We start from the raw sequence: 17,331 nt of genomic DNA, 5'->3' as shown, positions 1-17,331 counted from the left end.
CATTCAATCTTCTTGCCTGTGAAGGGCATACCTGGACTGCAGGCAGAGGAGAAAGTTTTGGACATGTATTTGAGCATCTCCTGCCTTATGGATACCATGCTATGTTTTGTTAGTAGGATCAAATTCCAAGGACTATGTGGGCACCTGGGCGGCTCAGTCACTTGAGTGTCTGGGATCATGCCCCATGTCGGGCTCTCTGCTCAGAGGGGAACCTGCTTCTCCCTCTCCCTCTGCCTGTTACTCCCCCTACTTGTGCTCTTTGTCAAATAAATAAAATCTTTAAAAAAAATTCCAAGGACTATGAAAAGCAGATTAGTCTCTGATTCCATACCTCTCTGAGATGTCCAGGCAATGTGTTAAAGCTGACCTGGTCCATCTATTCCTGGGATACTTTGACCTTATGATTCCAACCCAAGGAAGAGATGAGAGGTCATTCTAGCCTACCTCAGAGGAGCAGTGTTCCCCAGGGCTGTACAGACCAAGCCTTTTGCATGTTACAAGGTTTATGTCCTTTATTTAAGGACAAATACCTATTCACAGATCACACTTTGATTAGCGCTATTTGGACAACACTATTTGTTTTGTTTTTTTTCTAAGATTTTATTAATTTGAGAGAGAGAGCATGCACACAAGGAGAGGGAGCAGCAAAGGGAGAGGGAAAGCAGACTCCCCGCTGAGCAAGGAGCCCAGGCGGGGCTTGAGCCCAGGACCCTGGAATCATGACCTAAGGCGAAGGTAGACGCTTAAACAGCTGGGCCACCCAGGTGTTCCTCGATTTGTTTTAAATAACATGTGTTTTCTTTGCAGAAAATCTGGAAAATTAAAAAAGAAGAAAAGTAAAATCTTACATAATTCTAACATCTAGAAATGAAAACTTTTGAAATATACTGATATTTTATATTAAAAATACTGATGGTTGTACTACCCTCTCAATATAATTTTAGAACATTTTTATCACTGCCCAAGGAAACCCCTTACCCATTAGTAGTGCCCTCTCCCCAGTCCCTGGCAACCACTTATCTATTGTTTTTTAAGATTTTATTTTTAAATGATCTCCACACCCAATACAGGGCTTGAATTTACAACTCTGAGCTTAAGAGCTGCATGCTCTACTGACTGAGCCAGGCAGACACCCCTAATCTATTTTCTGTTTCTATTGATTTGCTTACTCTCAACATTTCATATAAATGGAATCATACAATCTTTTTATCTGATTTCTTCCAACTTAGCATAATTTTGCCTCATCCATGTTGTAGCAGGTTTCATTATTTCATTCATGTGAAGAAACATGTATATATTTTTATAACTTTAAAAGAAAATAGAGGGCGCCTGGGTGGCTCAGTGGGTTAAGCCGCTGCCTTCGGCTCAGGTCATGATCCCAGGGTCCTGGGATCGAGTCCCGCATCGGGCTCTCTGCTCTGCAGGGAGCCTGCTTCCTCTTCTCTCTCTCTCTGCCTGCCTCTCTGCCTGCCTCTCTGCCTACTTGTGATCTCTGTCAAATAAAATTAATCATGTTTCAAAATAAAAAAAAATAAAAATAAAAATAAAAGAAAATAGAATCATGGGGTGCCTGAATGACTCAGTTAAGCAACCAATTCTTGGTTTTGGCTCACGTCATAATCTCAGGGTCTCAGGATTGGAGGTGGGGGTCTCCATGCTCAGCGGGGAGTCTGCTTGAGATTCTCTCCTTCCCTCTACCGTTGTCCATCCCTCCACCCCTGTTCACTCTCTCTCAAAACAAATAAATAAATCTTAAAAAAAAAGAAAAAATTAAATCGTTATATATATACTTTATTAAACTTACAATTTTTATTATAAACATTTTCCCCAATGTCTTTCAATAATCATCAAAAGATGATTTAAAAAAAAAAAAAAACACTGGATGTAGTGGATTTTTTTTCTAAGATTTTATTAATTTATTTGAGAGAAAGAGTGACTGAAAGACAGGGAGAGCACGAGCGAGGGAGGGGCAGAGGGAGAAGCAGGCTCCCTGCTGAGCAAGAAGACCAGTGTGGGATTCTATACCAGGACCCTGAGATCATGACCTGAGCTGAAGGCAGACACTTAACCGACTGGGCCACCCAGGTGCCCCCAAAAGATGATTTTTTTAAATACCTACACATTTTTCCAGTTTATAGAAACATTACAATTGTTTTCTTATTGTTGGACAACTTAGTGCTTTTATAAATAGCACTGATGGTCATATTGATATATAAATATATAAATTAAACTCTCATATTAAAATATTAACCTTCACTTTTATTTTCAGAAGTTTATTGGCTCCTGGTTCTATCTTTTATTTTAAATCTCATCCACTTTAGGCACCTGGGTGCTCTATCGTTAATCATCTGCCTTTGGCTCAGGTGGTGATCTGAGGGTCTTGGGATCAAGCCCTGCATCGGGCTCCCTGCTCAGTTAGGGAGCCTACTTCTCCTTCTCTCACTCCCCCTGCTTGTGTTCCCTCTCTTGCTATATCTCTCTCTGTCAAATAAATAAATAAAATCTTTAAAAACAAATCTCATCGACTTTGCTTCATTGTTTTTGGGCTCCAAATATCTTAATTTTGATCTATTGCTTTTAACTTCTACTTATTCCCTTTTTTTTAGTATCTTTAATTGCTTAGTTTCAGTCTTCTATTAGCTCACTTAAGGCAAAAGCAATGTTCTGCTTTAGATTCAGAAAACTGTTAAAAACACTGTGATTTTGGGGGGCGCCTGGGTGGCTCAGTGGGTTAAAGCCTCTGCCTTAGGCTCAGGTCATGATCCCAGGGTCCTGGGCTGGAGCCACGCATTAGCTCTCTGCTCAGCAGGGAGCCTGCTTACTCCCCTCTCTCTCTCTCTGCCTGCCTCTCTGCCTACTTGAGATCTCTGTCAGTCAAATAAATAAATAAAATCTTTAAAAAAAAACCCAAAAAAACCCACTTTGATTTTTTTTTTTTTAAAGATTTTATTTATTTATTTGACAGAGAGATCACAAGTAGGGAGAGAGGCAGGCAGAGAGAGAGGAGGAAGCAGGCTCCCTGCCGAGCAGAGAGCCCGACGCGGGGCTCGATCCCAGGACTCTGAGATCATGACCTGAGCCGAAGGCAGCGGCTTAACCCACTGAGCCACCCAGGCGCCCCACCACTTTGATTTTTTTAACAATTTGTCTTATTAACTTGTAAAATGGAATCCTAATCATCTGTAAATCCCAATAGTTTTGTTTGTTGGCTCTCTTGCTTTTGGGAAGGGGAAAAAAGTTGGGAAAAAACATCCATTGGTGATGTGACTTAAATTTTAAGAAACATGTTTTATAAATATGCACAATTTCTCACAAAAGGAATTTTTTCTGATTCTAAACAATTTTCTTTTTTTTTTTTTTAAAGATTTTTATTTATTTATTTGACAGAGAGAGATCACAAGCAGGCAGAGAGGCAGGCAGAGAGAGAGGAGGAAGCAGGCTCCCTGCTGAGCAGAGAGCCCGATGGGGGCTCTATCCCAGGACTCTAAGATCATGACCTGAGCCGAAGGCAGTGGCTTAACCCACTGAGCCACCCAGGCGCCCCTCTAAACAATTTTTTTTTTTTAAAGATTTTATTTATTCATTTGACAGACAGAGATCACAAGTAGGCAGAGAGGCAGGCAGAGAGAGAGAGAGAGAGAGAGGAGGAAGCAGGCTCCCCGCTGAGCAGAGAGCCCAATGCAGGGCTCAATCCCAGGACGCTGAGATCATGACCTGAGCCGAAGGCAGAGGCCCCAAACCACTGAGCCACCCAGGTGCCCCTCTAAACAATTTTCTTAAGCAAAGTTTTTCTTGTAGATATCAAGTCTTTCTAGATCACAAGAGTCTTTAGGTAATACTCTATATTTGAATTAAAAGAAACCCCAGAATCACAACTCTTCCATTTAGCAATCTAATTTATTAGGAACTTACTTAAACTTGACAAATCACTTTTAATTTTTCTGTTACCTTTTTAAGCTCTAAGTAAAAATATTCATGGCACATCACTGATAAGCAAATGCTCAGAGAGACGTTTTCCCCTCTGTAAGATTTTAGTCAGTATTGGGCAAAAACACATATTGGTTCTAGTAGACTTTCTTAGAACATTTTTTAGATTTACAGAAAAATTGAGAAGGTAGTACAGAGAGTTCTCATACAACTCATACCCAGTTTATTATTAACATGTTACATTGGTATGGTACATTTGTAACTATTTTTTTTTTAAGATTTTATTTATTTATTTGACAGAGAGAGATCACAGGTAGGCAGAGAGACAGGCAGGGAGAGAGGTGGGGGGAAGCAGGCTCCCTGCTGAGCAGAGAGCCTGATGCAGGGCTCGATCCCAGGATCCTGAGATCATGACCTGAGCCGAAGGCAGAGGCTCAACCTGCTGAGCCACCCAGGCACCCCACATATGTAACTATTAATGAACTACTATATGCATTATTATGAACTAAAGCCTATAGTTTACTCAGATTTCCCTAGTTTTTATCTATCTTAGTTTTTCCTAGTTTTTATCTAATGTCTTTTTCTAGTCCAGGATTCCATCTAGGATACTACATTACAGTTAGTTGTCGTGTTTCCTTAGACTCCTCATGGCTGTGACAGTTTCTCAGACTTTTGTTGTTTTTGAACACCTTAACAGTTTTTGGGAGCACTGATCAGGTATATTTTAGGATGATCCACTACTGGAATTTGAGCAGACATGTTTTTTATTCCGAATTTTCTTTAAAGTAAAGGCATACACGTTTTTTAATTCCACATCTTCTACCTTTCCATTGTTGATTTACTCAAACATTTAAAATCCTTTTCCTCCTCTTTGTCTCATTTATATTTTTCCTTTATGTACAGTGCTGTTTGGTCATGTCTGATAAACAGCACAGCCAGTCTATAGGGGTAGCTCTAAGGAGAAAGCCCACTCTACAAATGAGGGGTTGATAGCACCCTAATACCTCATGTCCCAGCCCATCTAGATGCCCTTTCATTATACCCTTAGCCTTTAAAGCACAGCTTTCTGAAACTTTATCCTGGGTTACTTGGGAGTCTCTACTTTGTGCAGACCCCAAACCAGATTCATCTCGATTCACGCCCAAATCCTACATCTCTGATCCACAAATGGAAAAAGTTCATAGTCCAAAATTCAGGGTCTTCGAAAGACCGAATCATTGGATCTGGGGCAAACTAGGACAGTATGGCTCTCACTAAACTGCTCTTGGGCTGATTTTGTGGAGATCAAGTTGGTCTTGCACTTTGTTTTTACTTCTTTGATACTCTTTCCTTCTCCTTGAATGTGGATGTAGCTTAGTAAATCACTTCCAGCAAATAAAATGCACCAGAAGTGAGGACCTGTGAGTTCTGAAAATAGGTGATAAAATGCATTATGACTTCCTCTTTGCCTTTTCTCTTGGCTCACCTACTTTGGGGGAAGCCTGCTGCCATGTGGTGAGGATACTAAAGCAGCCTATGGATGGGGGCATGTGATAAGGAACTGAATCTTGCTTTCAGTCATTAGCAAGGAAATAAAACTTCTTGCTGATAATCCTGTGAGTAGGCTTAGAAACCGATCTTCCTCCAACTGACTCTTCAGATTACTGTAGACCAACACCTTGACTGCGACCTCAAGACAGACCCTGACCCAGAATCTCCAAGCTAAACCATTCCTGAAATCCTGACTCTTAGAAACTACAAGAAAATGCTTATGTTAAGCTGCTAAATTTGGGATCATTTGTTATGTAGCAATAGTCTGTGTTGATTATATTTAAATTTTCTGTATACTATAATGTTTTGATATCTTAACAATCTTTCTGGCTGGGGAGACTACCCTTCCTGGGGCTAGGCAATTCTTGGAGATAGCATGCTCAGCTGAGAGCTTGCCTTTGATTCACAAACTAACCAATCCAGAGCCATACGTCCTCTATCTGGCCTGTGCACCCCAAAAGGCAATATTCCTCTGCCTTAACCATCCCAGGGCCAGACACTAGGCAATGAGAGACCAGCCCTGTAGCTTAGAGCCCAGAGAACTTATTCAAATTAGCCAATCCTAAACTGTTTGCTCTTCCTTGCCTTGTTTCTCCTTCAGACTCTTGAATAATGGCTGTGGTCACAGCTCTCTGCTCACTCTTGCCCAGCACTGGTGCTGTCCCATGTGGCCCTGCTGTGCTCTGCCTTCCAAGTCTCTAGGACTTGTGAGTATAATAAACTTTGTTTTCCTCTCTGTGTTTCCTTCTGTGGCCACACCTGACTGACTTCACATAACAGAACCAAGAACACAGCTTGGGTGAGGGAACATGTGGAGGGAGGACCAACAAAACTCTATATAGCCGGTTTCAAAGTGGTTCTCTCTGGGTGGGTCCCTTTTCCCTGTCAACATCACAAGTGGATCCTTTCAGTATGTGACTCACCATGGCTCTTATTTATTGTAAAATTCAATAAGGTACTTCAAGAACTGGTGTTCTTATGAATGTGACTTTATGTATTAAAGTCAGTTATGCTCTTCTTGGAGGTACCTTTAATATGTTAGGATAACCAATGGAGCTAGAGGGTATTAAGAGAAATAGGTCAGTCAGAGAAAGAAAAATACCATATGATTTCACTCATATGTGGAATTTAAGAAACAAAACAGACAAACATAGGGGAAGCGAAGAAAAAATAAGATGAAAACAGAGAGGGAGACAAACCATAAGCGACTCTTAACTATACAGAACAAATGGAGGGTTGCTGAGGGGTGGCGGATGGAGGGATGGGGTAACTGGGGTATGGGCATTAAGGAAGTCATGTGATGTAATAAACACTGGGTATTATATATAATGATGGCTTTCCCGGGGCCCAGAACATAGGTCAAAGGAATATGGGTAAGTTTTAGTTTTTTCACTCTTGGCAGAATTAAGAGCTATCCCCAAATGACAACTTAATCTACCCTTAACACCTGCCCCTAAGGAGAATGTCCACAACTTGTTATAGCTTTCTTCCTGGGATCCCTGGCGGGACCTAGTATGGGGCAACCCGACCACTATCTCCTACTTAGTATTAGGAAGGCACACCACCTCCAACTCTGACCTGAGAGCCTAGACTCTAAACCACTTCATCCAGTGACCTAAACCTGCCTTCGTGAAAATTAACCTTTAGATCCTTCTTCTGGGTTGCCCCATTGGAAAGCCCAACCACTTGGCCATCAAGTCCATGGGCCCCTATTTCCAGGAATCAGTTGCACATGCTTTACTTTGGACAAGTGAGGCCATCTTAGCCTCCAGGTGTTAAGATAGATGGAAGGACTAAAGGTTTGTTTCATCTTTCTTTTTTTAGTTCTCAAGGAACCTTTCATAGATACTTTCATAGGATCCCCACGCAGCTGTGAAATTGAGCTCTGAAACATGCGAGGGCTGTGGGAAGCATTATCATAGCACCTAGGACTATGGAAACCATGACACGAAGTACCTATGGCCCTGAGACCTTCACACTCCTACATATTGGTGAAATGACTTCCTGTCCCAGAGAAAATCACACTCATTCCCCCTGAAGAAATTTGTCCTTGATTAATACAGATTCAGGTGCCATACTTAAAGCTGGAGGAGAGACATTTTTGTTCTACACAAGGGTGTCCAATAAAACTGAATGTTGTGGGGGCACCTGGGTGGCTCAGTGGGTTAAGCCTCTGCCTTCAGTTCAGGTCATGATCTCAGGGTCCTAGGATCGAGCCCCACATCGAGCCCCACATTGGGCTCTCTGCTCACTTCTCTCTGGCTGCCTCTCTGCCTACTTGTGATCTCTGCCTGTCAAATAAATTAGAATCTTTAAAAAAAAAAACCACCAAAACTGAATGTTATGGATAGACTTTGTATCTGAAGCAATGTTTTCAAGTTATATATAAAGCCCATCAATGCTCATGTTATTCCCAGGAAGTTAGGGGGCTGAATACAGCAAGAAAGATGGGGGGCGCCTTCTAAAAAAATTACCAAGGAAACATGTATCAGTTACCAAAAAAATATGTATTTTAAAAAGGTAAAAAAATTGTCCTTTATTCTAGCATCCAGAAATAGCCACTGTTAACAAAATTACCCTTCCTTTTTACACATGCCCAACTAGAAGAAATAGTGGTTACCTGTCCAGGGACTGACCCTTATAGAAAAATGAATTTGTCCACTGCTGGCTTCCTTACGGAGAAGGTGGTAGGAGAGGAAGCCATACAAAAGAGAGGCTGCACTGTTCAGGTTCAGGAGTGTGAGCTCTGGGAATTACCGGGTTGTGAATCCCTGCTTTTCTACAGGGAAAAAGGCACACAGTACCTTTTCTGAGTATTACTGTGTGACCTTGGATAAGTTACCTAACCTCTCTGTGCTTCACTGCCCTCACATCAAGGATGGGGATAATAACTGTTCCCATAGGACTGTTGTGAGATTTAAATGCACTAATATTTATATGCTTGGAGTGGCATCTGACACATAGCAAGTGCTCAATAATTTTGTTGTTATTGCTATTAAGAATTTAATATGGGGGCACGTGGTTGGCTCAGTGGGTGGAGCTTGTGACTCTTGATCAAAGGGTTGTGAGTCTGAGCCTCATGTTGGGTGTAGAGATTACCTAAAATTTTTTTTAAACTTTAAAAACAGAATCGGGGGCACCTGGGTGGCTCAGAGGGTTAAGGCCTCTGCCTTCAGCTCAGGTCATGATCCCAGGGTCCTGGGATCGAGCCCCACATCGGGCTCTCTGCTCAGCAGGGAGCCTGCTTCCTCCTCTCTCTCTGCCTGCTTCTCTGCCTACTTGTGATCTCTGTCTGTCCAATAAAAAAAAAACAACAAAAAACAGAATCGGGTTTAATTGGGCAAAAGAAGGTGGTAATTTAACACCTCTGGTTCTCTGAGTAGCTGAAAGCAGCAAGCTCATTGTTTGTGAAGGCTCCATTTCTTACCAACATGGAGACAGCTAGGGGTGTGTGTGTGTGTGTGTGTGTGTGTGAGTGTGTGTTTATGTGTGAAGATACCCACTGGGAAGGATGAAAAAAGGAGTGCTTTCTTGGAGAGAAGGGAGTAGAAGGTGGATTTTGAGACAAGAAATATTAGGACCCCTGTAGAAGGGTTGTTTTTATTTTTTTCTTTTCCTTGGGCTTGGGTACCCATCACACTTAGCATCCAGTTTGAGGGTCCCCCCACCATATGTCATTCTCTCTAGTTACCCCCAAGCCTTCAATAACGCCTTACACAGAGCTGTTTGGGGACTTGATTTGGACAGGAAAGGGTGTGATCACAGCTTCTTGGACTCCCACCCTCCCTGTGCTGGAGGGAGAGGCAGGGGAGCCAACACACTGAGAACAATGTTTGCCAGAATTTGAATTCCATTCCTTAGTAAGTATTCAGATGAGAAACACTCTCCCTTCTCTGTGTGTTCAAGAGAAATGCATTGCTAAACCCTTCTTTCAGAAATTATAACCCTCCCTCTCTTTTCTCTCCTCCACCTTAAGATGGCCGGTCAGCAATTTCTTTCCTCTCAGGTATAAAATTACTCAAAAAATTATTTTGAATCTCTTTACCCTTATTTTTCCCAAGGTTAAGTAGTTTCTTAAATGGCATTTTGTTCATCTTTAAAGGCAAAGACCTCAGCTAAATTTTGAAAGCAAAAATCTGCCTCCCCCACTTCTCTTACTGTGGTAGATTATGCACAGGCATGCCACTCCTGCCCTCGAACCTTAGCTGGCCAGTGACTTACTCTGAACAATAGGATGTAACAGAAGAAATGCTGTGCCAGTTGTGGCCTAGCCCTTTAGAGGCCTGTTGGCCTCTGCTTCTCCGATCCTGAAGCCTGCAGCACCAGGGAAGGAGCCTCACCTTGCAGCAAGAGAGGTCCAGCTCCCGTGAGGCACTAAACATGTGAATAAGGCCATATTAGAAATTCCAGCCCAAATGAGTGATCCCAGTGGTCTTCATCTGTTTGGGATGCTTTAACAGAAATATCGTATCTTATAAACAATAGACACTTATTGCTCATAGTTCTAGAAGTCCCAGATCATGGCACCTGCAGATTGAATGTCTGGTGAGGGCCCTCTTCCTGGTTCATAGACAGCTATCATTTTGCTATGCTCTCACACAACAGAAGGAGGGAGGGAGAGCCTCTTGGGCTTCTTTTTTAAGGGCAGCCCTCTTTGGCTTCCTATTCATGAGAGCTCTGACCACCTCACCTAATCACCCACAGGCTCCACCTCTTAAGAGCATACCCCAGCGGTTAGGACTTTAACATATGAATTTTGGATGGACACAAACACTCACACTACAGTGCCAGGCTCTTCTACCAAGTGGAATGGAACAACACCTTAGCTGATTTAACAAAACTCAGGTAATCATAAAAAGTAGTAACTACCAAAACCCACTTCTTAACATATCAGAATTACAGGCTTGCTTATACGTCTGAGTATATGCATGAGTATATGGATCTTATCCCCTTTAAGATCTGCCTGGGGGGGGGGGGGGGCGTCTGGGTGGCTCAGTGGGTTGAAGCCTCTGCCTTCGGCTCAGGTCATGATCTCAGGGTCCTGGGATGGAGTCCTGCACTCTGCTCAGCAGGGGGCCTGCTTCCTCCTCTCTCTCTGCCTGCCTCTCTGCCTACTAGTGATCTCTATCTGTCAAATAAATAAATAAAATCTTTTTTAAAAAGTTAAAAAAAAAAAAGATCTGCCTTGGGAACAAGGGTGGAGGGAGTCTCTTAGCAGTCAGAGAGGGAATATATCATATCCTGAGGCTTAGCAGAGGTGGGGGAGGTGGACCTTATCAAAAGTAAGCAAAATTTATAGAAAGCTACTTGAAAAGAGGATTCTAATAAAATATATTTGAAGGGAGATCAAATATATATTTGAAAAGAAGGGAACCTACATAGCAGCAATGGCCAGAGTTGCCAAACTGTGGAAAGAACCAAGATGCCCTTCAATGGACGAATGGATAAAGAAGATATGGTCCATATATACAGTGGAGTATGATGCCTCCATCAGAAAGGATGAATACCCAACTTTTGCATCAACTTGGACGGGACTGGAAGAGATTATGCTGAGTGAAATAAGTCAAGCAGAGAGACTCAATTATCATATGGTTTCACTTGTGGAGCATAAGGAATAACACACAAGACATTAGGAGATAGAGAGAAGTGAGTTGGGGGGGAATGGGAGGGGAAGACAAACCATGAGAGACTGTGGACTCTGAGGAACAAACGGAGGGTTTTGGGGGGGAGGGGAATGGGGGGTTAGGTGAGCCTGGCTGTAGTGCATAAACAATAAATTTTGGAACACTGAAAAAAATAAAAAAAAAAAAAGAAAAGAAGGAAACTGATAGTATTTATCCAGACAAAGGGAAGTATGACATTGAAGATTTGTACAGGGATCATGTATAGGGATCATTGCTCAAAGGAGTAATACACTAAGAACACTTAAAATTTTTAACTAAATATGTGACAAGAGTTTCTTTGTTTTTTGGCTTATGGGTGGACTGATTTCCTTATCTTTATAATTTATCACATTCACAGTGGTTGTTTCCAGGGGTGGGACCAACTGTGAAATTATGCTGTATTTTTTCTTCTCACTCTGATTCCTTCCTCAGTATCCCTTTTGCTATGGACCCCTTCAAGTTCACTGGATCATTGTCAGTTAGGGGAGAGGACTGTTTAGTAGACTTGCACCTGGGACACCTGTGTGGCTCAGTCAGTTATGTGTCTGCCTTTGGTTCGTGTCATGATCCCAAGGTCCTGGGATCAAGCCCCACATTGGGTTCCTTGCTCAGTGGGGAGTCTGCTTCTCCTTCTGTCCCTTTCCCCTGCTTGTGCTCCCTCTCTCTTTCTCGGACAAATACATAAATAAAAATCTTTAAGGAAAAATAGAAGATTGACACTTATTTGCTCTCTGGGACATGGATGCTCCAAAGATGTCTACAACTGACTTGGTCATTTTGACCAAGACAAGTCCTGTCTGCGAAGGATTCATTTCTTGCAGAGAATAAAAAGATTTTGTAAGTAACATTGCTCTATGCCAGCTCAATCTACTTACAAGAACAAATGGAGTGGGGCACCTGGGGGGCTCAATCAGTTAAGCATCTAACTCTTGATCTCAGCTCAAGTCTTGATATCAGGGTCATGAGTTCAAGTCTCACATGAGGTTCCACATTGTCTTAAAAAAAATAAAATATTCGGGGTGCCTGGGTGGCTCAGTAGGTTAAGCCTCTGCCTTCGGCTCGGGTCATGATCTCAGGGTCCTGGGATTGAGCCCCATATCGGGCTCTCTGCTCAGTGAGGAGCCTGCTTCCCCCTCTCTACCTGCCTCTCTCCCCACTTGTGACCTCTGTCAAATAAATAAATCTTAAAAGAAAAAAAGGAAAGAAAATTTTAAAAAAATTAATTTTCACTTTTATTTTCAAAAGATGAAAAAAGGGCCACCTAGGTGGCTTAGTCAGTTGAGCATCTGACTCTTGATTTAGGCTCAGGTCATAATCTCAGGATCATGGGATCAAGTCCCATGTCAGGCTCCAGGCTTGGCATAGGATTCTCTATGCCAATAAGATTGGGATTCTCTCTCTCCTGTCCCTCTGCTCCTCTCCCTACTTGCACACTCTCTCTCTCTCTCAAATAAATAAATAAATAAAACCTAAAAAAAAAAAAAAGGAATAGATGAAGAAAGTCAGGGAATATAAAAACTAACGGAGCTAGCAACAAAGAAGGACTAAGGGTATGGTCATGCCTTGACCTGTGGAAACTGTGCAGATGTTTCACTAGAGGATTAATATACTATATTAAAAAAAAATTTACCTAAAAGGAGGTGGATGCAATGGTGAAAAATGAAGGAAAAGGATAGTAAATGCTAAAATGGGGGTGCCTGGGTACCTCAGATGGTTAAGCATCTGCCTTTGGCTCAGGTCACCATCCCGGCATTGGGCTCCCTGCTCAGAGGGGAGTCCGCTTCTCCCTCTCCCTCTGACTCTTCCCCTGGCTCATGCTCTCACAAATGAATAAAAAAATATTTTTGAAAAATGCTAAAATGTTCCCAAATAGTCCAAAACTGAACTCTGTCTTATCTAACAAGCATGTCTTGCCCCTGAGTTCAGAGTTTCATTATCCACTCAGTCCTCAGTCCCCTGAGTCAGAAATCTCCAAGTTAGCACAGACTCCTTCTTTTCTCCCCATCTAATCAATGACCAAATCCAGCTGAATGACAAACTCATCTTTCTCCAAACCATTCCTCCTTTCTATCTCTGCCCCCAGGTCTACCAGGATGTCATTAACCCTGCCTAGACGATCACGGGAGTGGCCTGGCTGGTCTTGCTTCTGAATTTGCTTCTCTCCAACTCACCATTTACCATTAAAGTTCCTTGGTCAAATACAATTCTTGTAATGCCAGTCTTGGTCTAAACACTTCAGTGGCTCCCCATCACCTGCTACATAAGCCTCCTACTAACTAAGTTCTAGTCTCTGGGGCTTTTTTCTTTAAGAAAAAAAAAAAAAAAGTTCTAGTCTCCGCCTTTGGAGTCTCCTTTCGCCAGCTTTGTTTTTCATTGTGCTGCTTAGCTTTCTCTGCACTGCTGCACTGTCCTCTCGCTGCACACATTTCTGTACTCTGGTTTTTCAAGCCTGAACTCCCAATCGGATCTCATCATTCATCTCGTGTTCTCCAAGCAGCCTTCCCTGATACCCACCCACTTCTCATGACTCAGTCCGGTGGCTCATTCGGTTGAGTGTCTGATTTTTGGTTTCAGCTCAGAACACGATCTCAGGGTTGTGAGACCAAGCCCTGCAATTGGCCTCTGTGCTCAGCCCAGAGTCCGCCAGAGGTTCTCTTCCTCTCCCTCTGCCCCTCTCCCTGCTTGTGCTATTTCTAAAATAAACAAATAAAATATTTTTTTTCAAGATTTTATTTATTTATTTGAGAGAGAGACAGTGAGAGAGAGCATGAGCAAGGAGAAGGTCAGAGAGAGAAGCAGACTCCCGCGGAGCCGGGAGCCCGATGTGGGACTCGATCCCGGGACTCCAGGATCATGACCTGAGCCGAAGGCAGTCGTCCAACCAACTGAGCCACTCAGGCGTCCCTAAACAAATAAAATCTTAAAAAAATAAAGAAGTATCCTTCAAAGAGGGGTTAGTGCCTCCCTCCCCACCACAAGAGAGGCATAAATGCGGAACATACTGATAACTGTGTCCTGGGAAATCCTCCCTGCAGAATCATTCGGAACTCGTTTATAGATTAAAGGTGGGTGACTGCTGATGCAGAAAGGGCCAGATTCTCCATCTCTTACTTGTGTGTGGGGGTCCTAGGAATACTTGTTATCTCCCACATCAGATTTCCCTTAGTCTCTGCTGAAATTCCAAGTCAAAACCCATTTGTAACATCCTATAACCAATAAACATGAATTTCAGATCTTGGGTAATACTATAAAGAAAATAAAATGATAGAGATTAAGAATGGAGCTTCCTAGGGGCACCTGGGTGGCTCAGTGGGTTAAAGCCTCTGCCTTCAGCTCAGGTCATGATCCCAGGGTCCTGGGATCGAGCCCCGCATCAGGCTCTTTGCTCAGCGGGGAGCCTGCTTCCCTCCCTCTCCCTCTGCCTGTCTCTCTGCCTACTTGTGATCTCTGTCAAATAAATAAATAAAATCTTAAAAAAAAAAAAAAAAAAAGAACAGAGCTTACTTGCCCTCCCAGAATCTGAATGAGGAAGATCCACTACTAGAAGAGATGGGGACAGAAAAAAGAGCAGCTGCACAGGCCCCCAGGCAGTAACTGAGCTGGGCACATTCTAGGACCCCAGAGAAGGCCAGTATACCTGGCATGTAACAATCAAGGGGATGAACAGTCTGAGCTGGAGTACAAGTAGAAGCTAGATCATACAGGACTTTATAAGTCCTATAGCAACTTAGTTTATTCTAGATAGTGCAAAGTCTTGGGACAGTTTTATGTGGATATGATGTGCTCAGATCTTTAGGTTTTGTAAAGGATTATTCTGATCACTGTGGGAAAGTAGACCATCATCAGGAAAAAGAGGACACTGGAAGCTGTTGAGAGATGATGGCCTAGATTAGGGTGCCAGCCCCTGTGGTAATCACGCAGGTAAATAATTTAACACTCCTCCCATTGGACCAGGCTGTTCTCGTAACTGATTGTAGTCACGCCTTCAGACAACATCACAGACCTAAGGAGGACACCTTGACTGAGGCCTTGTGAGATGCTACAAAGGAGAGGACCCAGTGAAGCCGTGACCAGAATCCTGCCCTTCAGAAACAGTGACATAGTACCACACATGCCATTTTATACTGGGAAATAGTGGGATAATTCATTACATGACAACATGGAATGAATAGCGCTCCCAGATGACACTGATGCTCTGTGGTGTGAGGACCACACTCTGAGCGGCAAGGTGGTTAGGGAGAAGAGTGACATCATTTGGAGAAGGGCTGAAATAATTAAAAAAAAAATAAAAAAAAAGGCACCGAGTCTGTGGCTTGAGAGCATCTCAGCCACTGCACATGCTGCTGCATCAACAGAACAAATGTTTGTGTACACACGTCTCTTGCCCCGTTCCAGAAGTTGCTCATGATTTGTAAGTACCCTGAATAAAGAAAATCACAGGGATAGGGAGTCAATAAAATTGGACAAACAAAACCTCTTGAAAATTTGCTTAGGGCTGGAAAATTTAAACATCCTATCAAGTTCTTTATTGCTGATGATTTCAGTTTTCTTCACGTATTTGCACCCCTTCATTTTAGGTGGCAGTTTTTCAAAACTGTTACTGGATTGAAGAACTTGGAGGAAAACAGAGTCAAAGTCACTGTTTCTCAGAGTGCTGTATTATATAAACCATTCAGTCAGATCTTCTAAGCACATGGCAGGATAAAGAGAAATAAGTACATTACATACACACAAAAATGTACAAAATTGTTCATAGAATTGCAACTCTATTCATGATAATAAAAAGCTGGGGGGTATATCTAACAACTGGAAAATAAACTGAAACAGTCACATGGTAGAATACTATGCAGCAATAAAAAAGAATTACTGGGGCACCTAAGTGACTCAGTCAGTTAAGTATCCAACTCAATATCACTTCAGGTCTTGATCTCAGAGTCATGAGTTTGGGCCCTGTGTTGAATCCCATGCTGGACATGGAGACCACTTTAAAGAAACAAAAAGCATGCATTACTGATATACAGAGCAACACATATAAATTTTCAAAAATTTCATTGAATGAAAAAGAGTAAAAGATACACTGCACGATTCCACTCATGTGAAGTTCAAGAACAGGTAAAATAGCAGTAAGAACAGTAAAGAACTCTTAAGAAGAGTACTTAATGACAGGCTACATGAAGCTTTCTACAGTGATAGAAATGCCTTATATCTAGATCTTTTACAAATGTAAAATTCATTGAGTTGTACGTTTAAGATTTGTATACCTTACTGTATGCAAAGTTTACTTAAATTTTCAAATTAAAAGAAAAAGGGAGAAAATGAGGTAGATGAGTCTGGATCTCTGTGAAAAGTTCTCACCTGGAGATATAAATTTGAGATTTTTCTGCACAGAAAATATTTTAATGCCATGGGTCTGCACGATATCAATTAGGAAAATAATCTAGATAAAGGAGAGACCCCAGGATTAAGCTCTGGGGAAGCAGAGGTTGGGAAAAGGAAAATTGGTCAGCAGAATAGACTGAGGTCAAGAATAGGAGAGGAAGAGGAGCAGGAGAATAAGGTCTCAGAGAAAATGCTGTAGGAATGAACAGTCAACTGCATGAAAGACTACTGAGAGCTAGAGATGAAGGCAGAGAAATGTCAGTAGGAAAGAGACATCTTGCTGTCAAAACAGGATCTTTCAACTCAACATAGTCTAGTTCCCTACCACTTCCAACCCTAATTCCGACATTCCTAAACTCAACACAACCCATAAAACCTAAAAGCTTCTCATTTAAAGAACAACAGAAAGTCTGCCTGAAAAATCAGCTGTAAAATATTTTAAATGATTTAAAAACTCACCATATTGATACAGCTCTAAGACACCGTCTTCCTTTCAAAAGACAAACAAAGAAACAAAACTAAAGGCCTTTTTTTTTCTTTAAAGAAGTCTCAAAACATTCTTGGTTTTATTATTATTTTTTTAAGTTCTAAAAAAGTTCTACAGAATAGGCTATTTAGACCAATTTTTCTAGAGCACAACTAGAAAAGCTAAATAAAGTATTTTAAAATATCTGTTTTAAAGCATAGGAGAGTAAATACGGCCATGAAGAATTATGTGCCCAGATCCAGGAGAAACAGAACGTAGGAATACAGTTAGCTGAGCCCAGTATTTGGGGCTCTGCCAAACTTGTAATTTCAGGAGATGCAGCAGAGTAGATGAATAGAGCTATGA

This window comes from Enhydra lutris, unplaced genomic scaffold, assembly GCF_002288905.1.
Source record: "Enhydra lutris kenyoni isolate GAN:26980312 unplaced genomic scaffold, ASM228890v2 scaffoldscaffold18, whole genome shotgun sequence".
Taxonomy (NCBI): Eukaryota; Metazoa; Chordata; class Mammalia; order Carnivora; family Mustelidae; genus Enhydra; species Enhydra lutris.
The sequence above is the reverse complement of the archived record's forward strand: the minus strand, read 5'-3'. Positions refer to the sequence as shown.